This window comes from Polypterus senegalus, chromosome 3 (genome assembly GCF_016835505.1).
Source record: "Polypterus senegalus isolate Bchr_013 chromosome 3, ASM1683550v1, whole genome shotgun sequence".
NCBI lineage: Eukaryota > Metazoa > Chordata > Cladistia > Polypteriformes > Polypteridae > Polypterus > Polypterus senegalus.
Genome location: NC_053156.1, coordinates 52049193 through 52067174, shown reverse-complemented (window position 1 = coordinate 52067174; position 17982 = coordinate 52049193). Strand labels below are relative to the sequence as shown.

General features: G+C 41.5%; 1 protein-coding gene across 4 annotated transcripts in view; it reads right to left on the bottom strand.

The window, feature by feature from the left end:
* Positions 1–17982, bottom strand: part of kdm6ba (lysine (K)-specific demethylase 6B, a) — a 392876-nt gene that overhangs the window by 69318 nt on the left and 305576 nt on the right. For all 4 annotated transcript variants that reach the window (XM_039747183.1, XM_039747187.1, XM_039747185.1 and 1 more), the window contains one exon: positions 12411–12508. The gene's annotated coding sequence lies outside the window, so the exon portion shown is untranslated. The remainder of the gene's footprint in view (positions 1–12410; positions 12509–17982) is intronic.

Below are 17982 nucleotides of genomic sequence, written 5' to 3'. Positions count from 1 at the left end.
CTACAATAATCTGTGTAAACACATTGTTAAAACAAAAACGTTTTTCATATTTTAGTAATAAATGACAAAATGTAGGCATAAACTATACAATGTGTGAAGCCTGAAGTCCAAAGATCAAATAAACACTTTCACGAAAGGTTCAAGGGCGATACAACAGCTTCCGTGGCATAGCGGTAAGATTTGCTGACTTGTAATCAAGAGTCCCTGGTTTGATCCTGACTGCTTTGTATATTTACTGTTTTGAGTAGTGAGCTGCTCTTATTGTTAATATTATACAATAAACACATACATTTGGTTTACGTCTGTAACAGCCGATGTACATTTATAGTACTTGTAAAAGTTTCCGTTTTTATTTTCACTTTTATTCTCTCAGTCATGATCACAATACATACTACCGCCCCCCCACCCAGGGATCTGACGCTGTTACTTTTTTATCTGAAACTGGGAATAACTGCAGATGTGAGTGGTGTTTTGAGGTAATGGAACTGAACATTTTCTGATCTAGATGGATAAAAGCTGACACACAAATGCTGGTGAATCTGCCTTTTTTGTATCTCACTGTTACTTGATTTTTTTTATTCAGGTCATTGCACCTCATGGTCCATGATGTCAAAGCCGCACTGACAAAAAAAAACAAAACAGAGACATAGGTATATATGATATTTGGAATTATTTATTTTATGACCTATATAGTACATTTCAGAAAACATTTTGGCACGGATGCAACATTATTCATATTCATTCACATCCTGCGGTTGTAATCAGTGACCGCATGTTTTTTTTTCCCCCAATCTTGCTAGTCTCCATGTTGCTGTATGGTGTTGTTTCTTTTGCACCCCAGGACATGCAGAGGAAAGAATAGTTGAGAGAAGTCAGTTCAGCACTATATGCAATCATCAAATTCAAATGTTAACAGTTCACACACATGCAAGGACCATCCTTCCTACATTTACGACATGTGTGCCTGTTGCAATGTACACACTAACTGCCTTGCATCTCATACTATTGGGCTCCCACAACTGTCAACTTGAAAAAGTGGGTTCTGGGAATGGGCTTATATGCTTCAAGAATTGTGAGTTTTTACTTTTGTATTCTGTTAGCTTTGTTAAATAAAGTCTTGGCTAGTTTACAACATACAAGTTGTGGACTTTAATTTTTCTAAGGATCAGCGTGCCAATTAGAAAACATACAGATGAAATGAGATTACTGTAGCTGTCTCTTAACCAGCAGGTGGACAGACAGATAGTAAGTCTCAATGTAACATTCACAAACTCATTTAAAATCCCTCAGAATTATTTAAATCCCAGACAGACAGTTATTAATTTCCTGTTACTTTTTCCAACTGGCTTTCAGGCAAGTACATGGACAAAGAAAAATTGAATACAGCAAAATACTGCTCATTTACCTCTTATGGACAAGCTACATACTTGATGATACAACCACCAGTGTCTTCTCAAAGTAAAGCAGTTATCAGCAGTGAGATGGTGGGCGAAAGAGAGAGGAGGAGCAGGAGCCTACAAGGGCACAGACAGTGAGTACCAGTAAATGGATGGGGGAATGGAGGACAAGAGTTAAGCAGAATCCTGTGAATGAGACAGCAGCGTGGAGAAAGGGTGTCAATGTCAGTGGCACGAAGCCACATCAGAGTATGCATCTGAAGCTTTAGTCACGCAGGTGTGTCACAACGAAGCTGCTCTCTACTTCACGCCTACCCGCGCTGCCGTGACGCAGAACAGAGAGACTTTCAGCCCACGTGCTGGCAGTGCCGACGCAGGCTGCCAACTAGCGGCACAAAGGACACGGTGTGCATTTCTAAGTTCCGGCTCTTTCATTCCTATAAGCTCAGTTTGAACATGTCTGAGCTGCAGGCACTGGGCAGAGGCACAAGGCAGAGTCACAGTTACCTAGAAACGCGACTTCTGGAACACTACCAATAAAGCCAGCTAGCAGAAATAATTATTTTTTTCCACTTTACTCAGTACAGACTCAAAGTATATAGTATACATATACACATATATACACACACACACAGTGCTATGTAAAAGTTTGGGCATGCTGATAAAAATCACAGTATCAATTTATACATGTAGAGGGAGTTGTTAAACAGTTTCAGCTGCTAGAAGGGCAACAATGAAACAACCCCTAAAACAGGAATGGTTTAACAGGTTGAGGCCACTGACATTTTTCCCTCCTCGTCTTTTCTGACTGTTTATTCACTAGTTCTGCATCTGATTCCAGGAGACATGCAGTTAATCTAGGAGAGCTGCACAGGGCTGTAGAATGTCCTTAACCCATCAGCAGGAGGAACAGGATGAGCACTGCCAGAGCCCTACAAAATGACCTCCAATAGGCCACTGGGGTGAATGTCTCTGACCAAACAATCAGAAACAGACTTCATGAGGGTGGCCTGAGGGCCCGACATCCTCTAGTGGGCCCTGTGCTCACTGCCTGGCACCGTGGAGCTTGATTAGCATTTGACATAGAATACCAGAATTGGCAGGTCCACCACTGGGACCCTTTGCTTTTAACAGATGAGAGCAGGTTCACCCTGAGTACATGTGACAGACGTGAAAGGGTCTGGAGCAGCCGTGATAGTCTGGGGAGGCATATCCATGGAGGGACGCACAGACCTCTACAGGTTAGACAACGAAACCTTGACTGCCATTAGGTATCGGGATGAAATGCTTGGACCCATTGTCAGACCCTATGCTGGTGCACTCCTCATGTGGAGAGAGTATGTCGGCAGTTCTTGTAGGATGAAGGAATTAATACCATTGACTGCCCCCACGCTTGCCTGACCTAAATCTAATAGAACAACTCTGGGACATTATGTTTCGGTCCAACTGACGCCGCCAGGTTGCACCTCACACTGTCCAGGAGCTTAATGAATACCTGGTCCAGATCTGGGAGGAAATCCCCCAGGACACCATCCATCATCTCATTAGGAGCATGCCCTGACGTTGTCAGGCATGCATACAAGCACGTAGGGGCCATACAAACTACTGAGCACAAAATGCAATAAATTACCTAAAATGATGAAAAGGTAAGCAGCAACTGCCAACGGTTTAAATTTAAAGTTTAGGTTATCAAAAACTAAAAAAAAGGAGATATCAGAATATTACAAATGGGTCTTCTTCAGGGAACAACTAATAGTTTAAAACCTTCAGATGTCCTGGAGCTATTAAAGTAAATAAAGAGAGAACCAGCTGTGAACAGGGCACCAATCCAAGGCAGAGTATGGCCACACTCATACTGGTCAAATTCAGAATCACTAATTAACCATAGGGAAAAAAAACATAGGCGGAAACATTGGTTCACAGACCCAAACCTCTGGAGCTATAAGGCTGTCATACTAACTACTGCTCTGGCCTGCATAATAGATGAACTTGCATAATCCAATGCATGTCCCTTAGCTTCCATATTTCAGCAGTTAAGAGAGCAGATAGGTCATATTAAGTGTCTCATTTAGGTCACTGTATTTCTGTGGTGGATGTTGGAATTGGCCTTCAACGGACCATGTTTCTATTGTCTAACAGTCTTGCAGATTTACTCTGCACAACAACCGCAAGATCAGACTGTATCAGACGGAGTATGCAGCACAACTCCAGGTTCAAATTTTGGTCTGGTCATGTCTGGGCTACTGAAACTCTACTGGCAGGAGGACTGGCCTGTGTTACCAAGCTGCAGCGGAGGATTCAAAATGTAATAGCATGTCTGGTGTTCAACCAACCAAGGTGACCACTTGCCACTCCTCTTTTCAAATCAGTACATTGGCTCCCTGCAGTAACACATATTAAGTTCAAATGCTTAATGCTTGCCCACAGAGTAGTCAATGGGTCAGCACCTTTGTATACAGGGGCACTTGTGAGGTCCTACCATCCTTCTTGACCATTCATGTCTTCTGCTGAACAGTGTCTAGTGATGCCACCTCCATTCAACATCAAATCCAGACATGACAAGATCAAAACCCGGACCAGGAGTTGTGCTGCATATTCTGTGAGATGCAGTCTGTTCTTTCAGATGTAATTTCTGTGTGGGATCAAATCTCAATCCAGACTCTTTTCATGAGTAGCTCCTAAATAGAGGGGTGAGCTACCCACCTCCAACTTAAATACCGACTCCCTCAATGTGTTTAAGAAACCTTTGAACTCTCTTGTTTGGTGAATTTCATTGTAACTGTTATTGGCTGTTAGGTTTTTATTTCCAAAGTATATTAACTCGCTTGCATTTTGTTCTAAGATCTTTACTTGTGGTGGTCCATTTTGCAACTTTGTCCTGTAACATGTGTTCCCAAACAGTCCCCCAAGTCTCGACTATATGCACCACTTTTGTTAGTTGATTTGGATAAAAGTGTCTGAGAAAATAAGTGCAAATGTAAATGTAAACTGGCAACTTCCAAAGCAACTGCTTCCTCTGCCATTAATGGACATGCTCCCCAATTACAAGGTCCTATTGTTTGGATCACACATAGTAATAGGGCAAGACTACAAGGAATATAAAGATAAAGAAAAAAGGGTAGTATTTCACCGGCCTCTCAGCTAAATCAATTCACCAATTCAGCCAATTAAATAGAAAACATATGGAGCATGTGTCCTTTGGGTAGTACTTTGTATCTAATTGCAACATGTAAATTGCTGAATGATCACCAATTTTAATAAGTATTCCTAATTTTAGCAAAAGCCTTTGGAACAGTAACCAGCAGAGATGTTCTTCACCTGCCAGTTCCACTCTCAATAACTATGGTGTATTAAAAGATGGAAAGTAAAATGACATTTCAGGATATATCTAGTGACCATAAAACCTCACAAGAAACCCCCAAAATGTTGCTTCAGATTGCTAAAAGTCAAAACTGCATAACAAAAACTACTGGATCCCCTGCTGTCAGTGGTAGACACACATAATTAAAGTACAGAATATGCAGTAAAATGGTACAAACAGCCCAGTCAGCCCAATATGGCCTAACCAGTCCTATTCACCTATCATGACTGGTATTAACATTGAGTTGTTAGCTCGTGGGTAGTTTGTACAACTCCCTGGAGTTAAAAGGCCTCAGATCTTGCTCAATTTGTACAAAAACTATAAGCTGTGTGTATGTCTGTTTGTTCACTAATCATGCTAAAATGGCTTAACTAATTTTCATTAAATTTTACATGTGCCTTGCCATCAGTCAGAAGTAAAATATAGGCAATTTTCTGTATTTGGAAAAGGGGTTTTAACAGGAGAGGGTGCAGTCCAAAAATGACTGCTGATACAGGGGCTACAACTGTCATCAGGCAACAGGAGTTGGCTACAACTAATGGAGGACACTTTTCTCACCATGCAAAGTTTTTTACTGACTAAAGCGTGAACTTAAAAGACCGCAGGTATGTAATGGCATTTCTTTCTGAACTAATCTGGATAACAATTTCATTGCTTTGCTGGATTATGGATTTTTTCTGAGGGTTATAAAGGCCAGTCCTGACAAAGACAGGTGTAAGACACTGGTTCAAAGCACACAGGAGTTTTTATTTTTCTTTTTCCTTGTGGGAAACGCCTTTCTCATCCACACAAGTTAAACACAGTTCCTAAAACACAAGCACACCTCTACATAGTGCTCTTCTTCTTCTCTTTTATCTCTCAGTCCTTTTCTCTATATCTCCTCCACTCCACTCCTCAGCAAGCTTCGTCTTCCTCCTCCTGACTCTGGCTCCCAGATTAGTGTCTGCTGGCCCCTTATATAGGACACCCAGAAGTGCTCCAGGTGTCTGATGATGCATTTCCGGCAGCACTTCCAGGTGTCGCAGAAGAACTGCTCTCCAGGGCTCAGCAGTAACTGTAGCACCCCCTGGCAGAGCCCGCAGATCCCCACAGGGCTGTACCAAACTCCAACTCCCATGAAGCCCTGTTGGAGTCCAAGGCACCGCTGCAACAAAGGGGGGCTGCAATCTAACGTCCCGGGGGAGGTAATGCTCTGGCCACACTTGCTCCCCTGGTGCTCCCAGCGTGGAGGTGTCCCGGCTGGGCAAGGGCTGTATGACACAGGGTACTGTATGTCTTTTTGTGTCATTGTGGGTTGTGTTTTGCCATGGTGAATTTCCAAATTGGCTTGTTTATTTATATTCCAAACTCTAGTTCTGATAAAAAGAACTCCATGACAATAAACATGAACTTTTGCTGCATGACACTTAGAAATTAAATTTAAGTTCACTGTGTTTGTAATAGGCTGGTTAAGTGGTTAACACAGCTACCTCTCAGCTCCAGATTTCTGCCTTTAAAGTCACTGACTGTGAGGAGTTTGTATTTTCTCCCCAAGCTGACATTAGTTTTTCTTGGCTTCCACAATGACATGTATGTATCTTAAAAATATTGTCAACTCTAAACTGGCACTGTGAGGGTGAATGCTTCCCGTAATAGACTGGCACGCTGTCTTGAGTTTGCTTCCTAATCCTGTCTTGACCCTCTCTATTAAATCAGCTTGATAACTGACTAAATGTTTTGTAACAGAGTATAGTGCACTTGGTGTATAATTAAAATTATAGTCTTAATAAATAACTTGAATTCAAATAAATTTTCATCCTGTGACTGTATATAATTAAACACACTATATTTGAAATAGTGTATTTTACAGTACACAAAGTACTTAACAAGGCATGCAAAAAACATTTTTTAACAAAGTAGTACACATTATACCAGTCTGTTTTACTGCGTGGTGAACTCTGGCTAGCCAAATTCTCTATGCCGCCTGCACAAGCTCCTGAGCACACAAACCAAGCAGCTCTGTCAGAACAACTGAGGCACGCTTCCCACTTTCAGTGGTCACCTCTGCAGACATGTGATCCACCCATCGAAATGCAGTCTAGGCCACACTAGAGCCCACTCAGCAGTGGCAGTATGATGTCACTCAACTCAGCATGCCGGTTTGTGTGACTATTCTTTTTTTATGAAGCACACAGGATCTGGGCTTGCTTAGAACTATGGCATATGCTGCAGGGTCAGTTGTGTGGATGCTGATGAAATAAAGCTTTGACAAAAATACCAGTGCCTCATTAAAGGCTGAATGAAAGTCAATTAAGACAGGGGGCTCTACTAAAACTTTTGAGCCCACTTAATCCATTTTAGGGTTTGAGGTGGGGGGTGGGAAAAGCAGTAGCACTGAATGCAATGCAAGATCCAGCATAGAACAGAATCCTAGTGCATTGCAGGACCACTTGCACTCATGCCCAGATTCACAAATATTAGCCCAACATAGGGCCTTTAGCCCTGTAAATAGAAGTGTTTCCATGATTTCTAGCACGTAGTTCCTGTTGTGCTCATTAAGCAAACATGCAATTTTTTAATTAAAATGGTTTGTGTTGAATAGACAAGAGTGTATTATATATCACTTATTCGTCCAGTAATCTACTTTTCTTTGTAAAATGCCTCTCAGTGTTGCAGGCAGTTCATGGTGAAATTTAAAATTCTGAGTGATTGATCTCTGCTATACTCATGCAAATCCTAGGATTAGGATGCAGGGAAGCCAGAGCCAGTCTTGGCAGCAATGACCGCAAAGCCATAGCATACTCTCGGTAGGTTTTAAGTTCACTCTAAACGTGCACAGAGTTCCTAGTTTGGGAAACTTTGCACAGATTCTTCCCTCCAACATGTCATATGTCACATGATACTGATGTGTGTTATAAATCATATAGCATTCAGCTGAGCACTAGAATGGACACAGTGAATGTGACTTTGAAAAAGGTACAACTGGCATGTCAGTTCTAGCCTTTCTCAAACGGTATCATCATGGGCTTTTTGTGCACAACCATTTTTAAAGTTTACAAAAAAAAAAAAACAAACAAAAAACTACAAGTGTTAATTGATCCTGTGGATAAATGCAGCTTGTGGATCAAATGGAACAAAAGTAAATGGCAAGAATCATACAAACAAACAATCGCAAGAGCCAGGCAAATCACTTCCATATTTAACATTGGTGTGAATAACATGATCTCAGAATGACATCACTGGCTATCAGACTTTGTCTTAAATGGACTACAACAGCAGAAGACCATGTTGGATGCCGGTGCTGTTAGCAAAAAACAAGAAAGCACATCTCCAGGGGGCAAAGAAATATAAAAAACTGGAGCACTGAGAAGTAGAAAAAAGTTCCTTGAACAGACTTTTTTCATCACGCTGATAGAAGGATAAGAATTTGGCTACAAAAAATTGAGTCCACTGAGCCATCCTGCACAGTGTCCACAGTACTGAGAAGTGGTAGCAATTAAATGGTTTGGGAAATTTCTCCCTGGCATAATACGGGTCCCTGATACCCAATGAAAAATGTCTGAATAGCCAAAGTTATCCTGAACATAGTTGCCGACCAAGTTCATCACATCATGACTACAGTTTATCCATACTCAGATAGGACTCTTCCTGCATGATAATGTACATGATACATGCCACATATTGTTACTGAATGGTTCTGGGAATGCAACTGTGAGTTTTCATTGTTTTAGTAACCTGCACAGTTCTGGATCTCAAACCTTTTAGGCATCTTTGGAATAAGGTAAAAACTGCAGCAATACTATGCAACCATCCAATCTGCAGAAACCTTCTAGTAAAATCATTTTCACATGGTAAACATTCCCGAACAACATACTTAGCTTCTTGTAGAATCCATACCCCAATGAATGGCTGCTTTTATAAAAGCCACGGGAGATGCAACACACTACTAGATAGCTGCCCCTATCAACTGTCATCACAGTGAAAATGCCATCCTTCTGTTTCCTTAGTCTGCTCTGTCTTAACCCTGGACATAACGCCAGGCCATTAGGTAGCATGTTAGATAAATGTACTTCAACGTTAAGCAGGGAGGCCTAGTGCCTGAAGGACCTGACTATAAAAGATGTTCAGCGAACACCTCAGATTTACTGTGTAACCTTAAGTGAATCCCTTCTGGAAGCACCACAGAACAGGTAGACAGTGCCACATAAACAAACATTACTTTTAAATAAATGCACAATCAACTCTTTCTAAATGGCTTCCCTCATTCTATGCTACATCTATGAAAGTACAAAAAGTCAGCCAGTTTATTTCTTCATTTATATTTTGCCCCAACCAAGGGTGTAATTAACATTTATTTTGATGGCTTGGTTGAACCAATCGGGAATTAGTGGGCAGCAATGTCATTTAGTGAGTGGGCTGGTAAAGTAAGGTGGGAGGACACTACGATGAGGAGCCACTATGTGTGATTTTGCTTGTTCTACCACATATTTTCTGAACCCACTTATCCAAATTCACGGGGTCAGAATTGATCCCAGCATCACTAAGCATAACAGTGGAACCATCCCTAGAATACAATACAATACAATTTATTTTTTGTAAAGCCCAAAATCACACAAGAAGTGCCACAATGGGCTTTAACAGGCCCTGCCTCTTGACAGCCCCCCAGCCTTGACTCTCTAAGAAGGGGGTCAATACAATACAGTACAATACACAGAACAGAACAAATCCTCAATACAGTATAAAAAGAAAAATTTTAAAAAGAAAAATTTAACAGTAGATGATATTACATAATATGATTTGGATTTGTTTAGAGTCCTGGAGACCTGATTCATCAAGCTGCCTCCCCTATTTGGCCATTCCACAGCTGAAATAGCGCTAATCCAATGAAAGGACCCCTCTTTCCCATGATTCCTGCGATCCTCCATCAGGGATGACTTTACCTTAGGCAAGCAAAACAACTTGGCAGGTGGGCTGTGGCACCAACTGCCACATTTGAGTACCGAGAAGAGAAACAGAATAGTACCGAGAAGAGAAACAGAATCCATGCCTATAGGATAGATGAGCTACTGTGCCTCCACCAAGTTTAACTTCCAGGTTACAAAAACAGTCCTGGTTCAATTTTTAGCACCATTCTCATATAATCAACATAGCCAATGTTTTTAAAAGAGCTCAGTCCTCCTAGGATGTTGATACTGTTGTGGACCATAAGTGAGATAAGTCTCTCTCTGTAACAATCAAAAGACACTTTAACTAAACATCTCACTGTTTACTTCTTAATCATTTTTATAAACTTCAATTATCTTGTAACCTACTGTGATTATCTTGTAATGCTTTGCATTTTAATATGTTTTACATTTTTAAAGTGCCTTGAAATGTGGTTTCCTCCCACGATCTGAAAACATGGCAATCAGTTTCAAGGCATCTCTAAATTAGCCTCATATACTGTAAGTTATATGTAGGCGTGAATTTTAAAATGTAAAACTACAACTTAGTAGAAATGTAACTTAATGAGATGGAACTAAGAGTTGGGATCTTCACTATCCACATAAAGACAGTGTACAAAAGCAGTCAAAAAGGCTGAGAGGATGTTTGGCTACACAGCATGACATGTGGAGAGCAAAACAAGGGAGGTTACGCTCAAGTTATATAATGCACTAGTGAGGCTTCATCTTGGGTTTGGAGTACATTTTTGGTCTTGATATTACAGAAAAAGACATAGCAGCGCTGGAGAAAGTCCAGAGAAGAGTGTCTAGGTTGATTTTGGGACTACAAGGTATGAGCTTTGAGGAAAGACTGAAGGAGCTGAACCTTTTCAGCTTAAGCAGGTTAATATTAAGAGGTGACATGATCATACTGTTTAAAATTATGACAGGAATTAGTACAGTGGATCCTAGTTTTTACTTCAAATCAATTTCTTCAACAAGAACACAAATACACAAAGGGAAACGTGTGCAAGTTTTTCTTCAAACAGAAAACCACAAACACAAAAGTAAACTCGATGCTGTCTTGGAAAAAACTGGTAAGTAGAATTGGCAAGTTTTGTTGGGCTGAATGGCCTGTTTATTCAAAAATATTCCTATGTTCTAAAGTGTTCTCCATGATAGACTCATGATTTGCTCTGGCCTCCAGTCGCCTTGTGTTAAATAAAATGTTTTCACAAAATAAATGCTTCAAATAGGTTTATTTTATATTTACAGACTGAACCAATTTCCAATAAAATAGACCTGTTTCGTGGGAATAGTCTTTTAATACCTTATAACCTTATAACAGGAAAATGGACAACTGAACATGGGGCAGCCTGTGAGCTGGGCTTAAATCCTGGTCCATGTGTGTATATTCTCTCTATGTCTACCACATCCCAGAGATGTTCGTGTCAAGTTACAAATTGGGTCAGTGTGTGCCACTGTGCAATGTAACTCCAGGACAACTATACTGGATAACAGGGCTAAAAAACAAATGGGTAGATCACCATGAACTACAAAGCTTTAAAGTTAATTGCTTCCTTAGCTTAGACATAGCAACAAATTCGAATTGTCTTTTTACTTTCACACTTGACTCACTCACACATTGACACACGGTGAAAGCAGGGGAGTATGTGAATTACGCAGGAGAAAACCATCTTATATTCTATCACAACAATTTACACAGAGTGCCAAGGCCCGTAGTTTTACCGACTTTGGGGCTCCTAGCTCCCTTGGTTCACCATCTAATGGTATTTTTTGTCCAGTTTACAGTACTCATAGAGCTGATGGAAGGAGTTGACCAAATATTCTTTTTGAAAACTTTTTTCCTAAAAGTGAGAGACTTCTACTTCACCCAACTTATTCTTCTGGTCACTTTTAACACATTATAATGCATGAGGTCCCCACTGGGCAATGTTTGCACTATTGGTGCAGCAGCTTAATAGGCTCTCATACCTGAGCTGGACATGTTTGGGTTTAACACCTTTTCAAGCACCACCTTGGTCACCAGCCAGAGGCAAAACATAATCTGATCCTTCACGCAGGTTCTCCATAGTTGACAAATCCCCCCATCTCCCAGTGTGCACAAAACGAACAAGACCTGATTGTAGCACTTCTACTAACCTCACAGCTGGCTCAACAGAGGGATGACAACCACCCTGACCAAAGTCACTTGACTAGCCTTCACTGTGTTTTATATTTCAGGTTTTCATATCTCTGTTTGACTTTACATCATAGCTATCTGGCAGACTGACTAAGCCTCAACATAGCCAGACCCGTAAGCATTCTCTCCTAATGTCCACTGCTTCAGAGGGTAAGTCAAAGGGGTGGCACTGTTTGTTATTCTGGGACCTCGTGGGTAGAGACATAGAAGACAGGTCACTAGAACCTCTACCAAATAGATCAGTGATTTGAAGATTTGGTCACTACAAGGTACTGCTATCTTCAGCTAAAGCTTTTAAGAGAGATCTGATTGGTTGGGGTGGTCGGTGAAGACGTTCAGAATTCCATTCACTAGATACTAACACCGCACATAGAAGCTGTGACGCAGGCTGGGGCAAGCCAATAATTTTCATGTGGACTGTGAATATTAATTAGGCCTGGTCTGTTTAGTTTTATTGCCCTCAATTTCACTTAATGACACACCCATAACTAAGTTAGTAACAGTTTGTTCCGCCGAATGATAAATTCAACCAAAACTCAAAGACTGACCTGCAGGGGACAAGGAATCTTGTGGATGGCAATTAGACACAAGAAGAGAAGGCTGTGCTATCAGCACATTAACATCCTCAACAGTCTGCTCACTCTCTCTGAAAGAGAAAAGAAGCATATGTTATGAAAAAACAGTAAAGTAGCCATCACGTGCCTTTTTATTTATTATTACTTTACAAGAAGGGCATTGTAATTACCAATAGATCTATATAATTACCACTAACTGTTCAGTTACAAGAAATATATATGTTCACCGATCCATTAATTTTATAATCTTCCTAGCTAGTTTAGAATCACCTTTCCAGGGATCACTGGATATAAGTATGGACTCACCTCCGGATGGATGGCTCATCATGGGGTACATCCCCGCACTCACTTACACCAAGCCAATGCAGGGTTTTTAAATAACCTACTACACTTACATATCCAAAGCAACTTACAAATCACAACTGAATAGCACCATAGTTTCCAAATATAAACAGTTGAAGCACTGGCAGCATGAGTAACTCACTGCAGGTCAGTTAACCATGCAGTACAAAGGCCCTTTTTGTTTTCATTAAGCCATGGTGAGTGCCGAAAGTGGCAAATTACACATTTAGTTTATGATGTTGTCCATATTCCTTAATGGATTAAGTGCCAAGCCTAGGGTCATCAAGTCACTCACATACTGTATATTTATTTGACTACTGCCTCACAGATCCACGGTTTAAAAATCATGCCCAGTTACCGTCCATATGGAGTTTGGTCATTCACTCCATGTCTGTGTGAAGTTTTCTCCTTGTACTCCTATTTTGCACTACATATCTCCCAAAGATGTGCTACTTAGATTTTAAGCAACAATCTTAAACTGGTGCAGTCTGATTGTAAGTGTGGGTGTTGGCGTGAGTGGGCACTGTAGTGGACTGGCACGTCATCCAGGACTCTTTCTTCTGCCTTCAGCCCGATGCTGCCACTTGTCTCCCCATAGCCCTGAAGTGGATTAAGATAAATAGTCTGAATGCTGGGAAACTGGTACCCTGCTCTGGTGACCAGGAGCAGATGGTCCCACTGGATGTGAGGCGGCACACAATGCAGAGATTGGTGGCCCCCACTCTATAGCTTCAGTGTGATTTAGTTAGGAAGCAGGAGTGTTTTTTTGTGTATTGGGGTCATGAAATTAATAAGCATGGTTGGCCTTGTATTAGCAGAATTGAGGGCAAGGCCTCATTTTACCTTTAGGTAAATATACTGACCTCCAAGTTGCATTTTATTTTTTGAATTGCACATATAAATTATTTGATATGGCGACTTTCCAAACTACACTAAGATCTTTTGTCAAGCTTTTTATGTTTTATATTTTGCCAGTGAAACAAAGACAGTTTGAATGACAAGCTGAGGATCACACATTTAATGAGTCAGTGTTGGGCTTCAACCTTCAACCACTGAGTTTTACACTCCAACTCCTCATCCTCTACACATTTAGCAATTGGTCAATTGGCAGTATTTTGTCCCACTGATTTTGTACAGAAACACATCTGCTTTTTCACAATTTCTTGCAAACTCACTTGCTGGATATTAAAACTGTCTTTTGCAATTATCTTTTTAATTTAAACTTGAAACAGACTATCACTTCTTTACCATCTCCCTCACACTCTCAGAAGCTGTTCAGCTTTTTCTGTTCCCACTGGAATGGCAAGATACTATATAAAATAAAGAGTGACTGACTGATTGACTGCTGATGGTCAAGGGCTGCCTCCTGCTAAAAACTGAGGGTGTTTTATACCACAGAGTAACATACATTCTGATGGGAATTTGAAATTTTCCTCAATTTTTGCTAAGTAATTCAAATAACTAAGGTCATTCTTATATTTCTTCTCCAAAAAGCAAAGTCTTTTTTTTTTTAAATAGGAGGTTGCTACAGTAGGATCATTGAAATCAGTCTCTATAATGTGGTCATTCAGTTTGCATAACACCCTCAAGGCAGCCACTGCCATAAATCTAAGAATCTGCAGTGTCTACGCAGGTCACTCCAGATGTTCCAGCCAGATACTGCCTGCACAACGTTTATCACATTAATATATGAAGGCCACACTGAACACAGCCACTCACTGACAAGTCTGACCTTGCCATCATTATGCTTGGGAGTAATGTGGTGCACCTTTACACACCTGATTTGTAAGCAGTGGAAGAGTCTTCAGTGCAATAGGACTGGCCTAAGGGCAGATGGGTAGGGAAAAGTGGCACTGTGTTCTCTAAACAAGGAGTGCTACAGGACCGTTAGAGGCCCTAGTTCTAGCACTTATGGTTGGAGTCCTTACTTTTGAATAATGTTCTCAAAGTGAACGACACTGAAGCTCAGTGACCAGCACATATAGCCACTGCCAGATTAAACTGCAAGTCTCACTAATCTCTACGTAATACAACACATTGATCTATACTGACCTGTCCAACATCCTTTGTGTAAATCATCTTTCTCTGCCAGTCCTGTTATTTACTGTAAATGTTAATAGTTGTGTATTCACTGGTGCAACAAACCTAAATAGGTTGTCCTAACTGACAACTCCAGTCAAACTGTGCCTTTCTGTACATGATGACTCACAATACTAACAACTAAGTTATCTGCACTTGGAAATACATTAATAAGTCCTACTAATTTCTGTGTGTATATGTGCATGTGCATTAAATGAAGAGATCAATAAAAGTAAACTGCTCGTGAATATATACAAACTAACAGTCTAGACTGGACAGCCCAAAAATGTTGTATGTGTGCTGACTCTAAGTTTAAAAAAATTAAGTCAAACTCTGTTTGTGTCATATATTCTAATTCTCTGTCATAACCTGCAGGTGTGGACATATATTGAGTAGTCTGACCAGACTTTGGGTATGTTGTGCTGGCTCTGTGATCTGAGTGGGCCACACAAGCTGTGTACTCTGATCCTCTGTACCCATCATTGTAAACAATCTGCATGTACAGTATATACTGACTGGCCAGCCTTTGTACTTGCAGTATGTAATATGTGTGACCCTTCAGATGGACAGGTACAACCTACTTTTGATTGTGTATGCCCCCCAGTCTGACCAACACCTCAGCATGACATTAACCGGGCTTGAAGCCCTTTCACTAAACCTTGGTACTTGCACAGGTTGCACCCTCACCAACACTTTAAATGTGAACATTTCAGACTAATGTCAGTCTGCTAAGCAGACAACGATCTGTGTTATACTTCAAAAAAAAGGAAGCTTGGTGATGTTCATCATCAGTTCAGAGATGTGGCCTTTTGAAAGATGAGCAAACACCAAGCTGAGGGTGACTTAATATCAGAGAGCTAAAACACCACTATAAGCATGTTGGCAATTCCTTCAATGCTCATTCGGTTTGTTATTTAGCTGATATCATCGGAGACAAAGGTGATGAGTGTATCGGCTGTAGTGTGCGAGCTGCTTAAGCCCCCAGTATGCTTAGCGTCACAGGCTTATAAACTGCATTCAAGTCATGGTGAAGGAAGGGAAGACTACAAGACTCAGCATTCTCCCTTCAAACAGTTTCTGGCCATTCCAAATGAGCTGTCCTCAATTGACCAGAGCTCTCAGAGGAGGGCTCCACCTCATTCTCAATCAACACAGACACACAGATGGACATGTGACACATGCACTTCTGAAGAACCCATCCTACAATACCATAATCGAAGTAACACGTTCCTGCATTATTCAATTAATTAATAAAATCAGGCCACACAGCAAAGGGAATGTCCAAACTTATGTAAATCTGGCACGGGTTGGTCAAAATCAATCTATATCATGTCAAAATAACCAATCATAGGCGATATAGTGTATCAAAAGGTCATTCATACAGAAAAAAAATATAAATGAATTATCTCCTAATATACAGCATAGAACAGCTTAGCTGGTGAACACTATCACATAATACAAATATGTACACTATTACATTTATATATTCATATGTTCATCATGGTGCCAGACAGTGGTGATATGCTACATGTTGGTCGTAAGAATTTCACTGTGCTCTGTACACAAGACACTACATATTATCTCTATACAATAAGCAGTATATTAGATATGTTTGCATGGCAGCACAATGGCACAGACTCACACATCCTAGGTTAGAATTCAGCACCCAGGTATTGCCTGTGTGGAGTTTGTCCATTCTCCCTGTACCAGTGTGGGGTTTCCTACATGTATTACAAATTTTCTCCCATATTCCCAAATAAAAGTGTTAATGGGTGACTCCATATTATTTTTAGTCTGACTGCCAGTGTGTGTTTGTGTGAGTGGGCCCTATGAAGGTCTTCCTCAAACCAGACTGTTTCCTGCCTTGCACTGAGTATTCCAAGGACAGTTTCTGGCCTTCCAGCAGCACATATGGGATAAAGCAGGTTTGAGAATAAAATATGAGAGAGAGAGGCAGAGAGAGAGAGAGAGAGAGAGATGGTCATTTCTAAGTGAAAACATAGAGTCCATCCATCCATCCATTATCCACCGCTAATCTGAGGTCGGGTCGCAGGGGCAGCAGCCTAAGCAGGGAAGCCCAGACCTCCCTCTCCCCGGCCACCTACTCCAGCTCCTCTGGGAGGACCCTGAGGCGTTCCAAGGCCAGACGGGAGATATAATCCCTCCAGCATGTCCTGGGTCTGCCCCATGGCCTTCTCCCAGTGGGGCATGCCTGGAACACCCCCCCCAGGGAAGCATCCAGGGGGCATCCTAACCAGATGCCCAAACCACCTCAACTGACTCCTCTCAATGCAGAGGAGCAGTGACTCTACTCCAAGTCTCTCCCGGATAACTGTACTCCTCACCCTATCTCTAAGAGAAAGTCCAGCCATTCTGCAGAGAAAACTCATTTCGGCCGCTTGTATCCGCGATCTTGCTCTTTCGGTCACTGCCCAAAGCTCGTGGCCATAGGTGAGGATAGGAACGTAGATCGACTGGTAAATTGACAGCCTTGCCTTTTGGCTCAGCTCTCTCTTCAGCACAACTGACTGTTGCAGAGCCCGCATTACTGTGGATGCCGCACCGATCCCTCTGTCAACCTCCCGCTCCATTCTTCCTTCACTAGTGAACAAGACCCCGAGATACTTGGACTCCTCCACTTGAGGCAGTAATGTGTTCCCAACCCGGAGAGAGCATTCCACCCTTTTCTAGCTGAGAATCATGGCCTTGGATTTAGAGGTGCTGACTCTCATCCCCACCACTTCACTTTCGACTGCTAACCGCTCCAGTGAGAGCTGGAGGTCACTGTCTGATGAAGCCAACAGAACCAGGTCATCCGCAAATTGCAGAGACGAGATTCTGAGGTCACCGAATCAGACCCCCTCTGCTCCTTGGCTGCACATAGAAATTCTGTCCATATAAATTATGAACAGAATCGGTGATAAAGGGCAGCCCTGGTGTAGTCCAACCTCAACAGGAAACAAGGCCGACTTATTACCGGTAATGCAGACCAAGCTCCTGCTCCTCCTGTACAAGGGCTGAATGGCTCATAACAACAAGCCTTGTACCCCGTACTCTTGGAGCACACCCCACAGGATGCTTCGAGGGACAAGGTTGAATGCTTTCTCCAAATCCACAAAACACA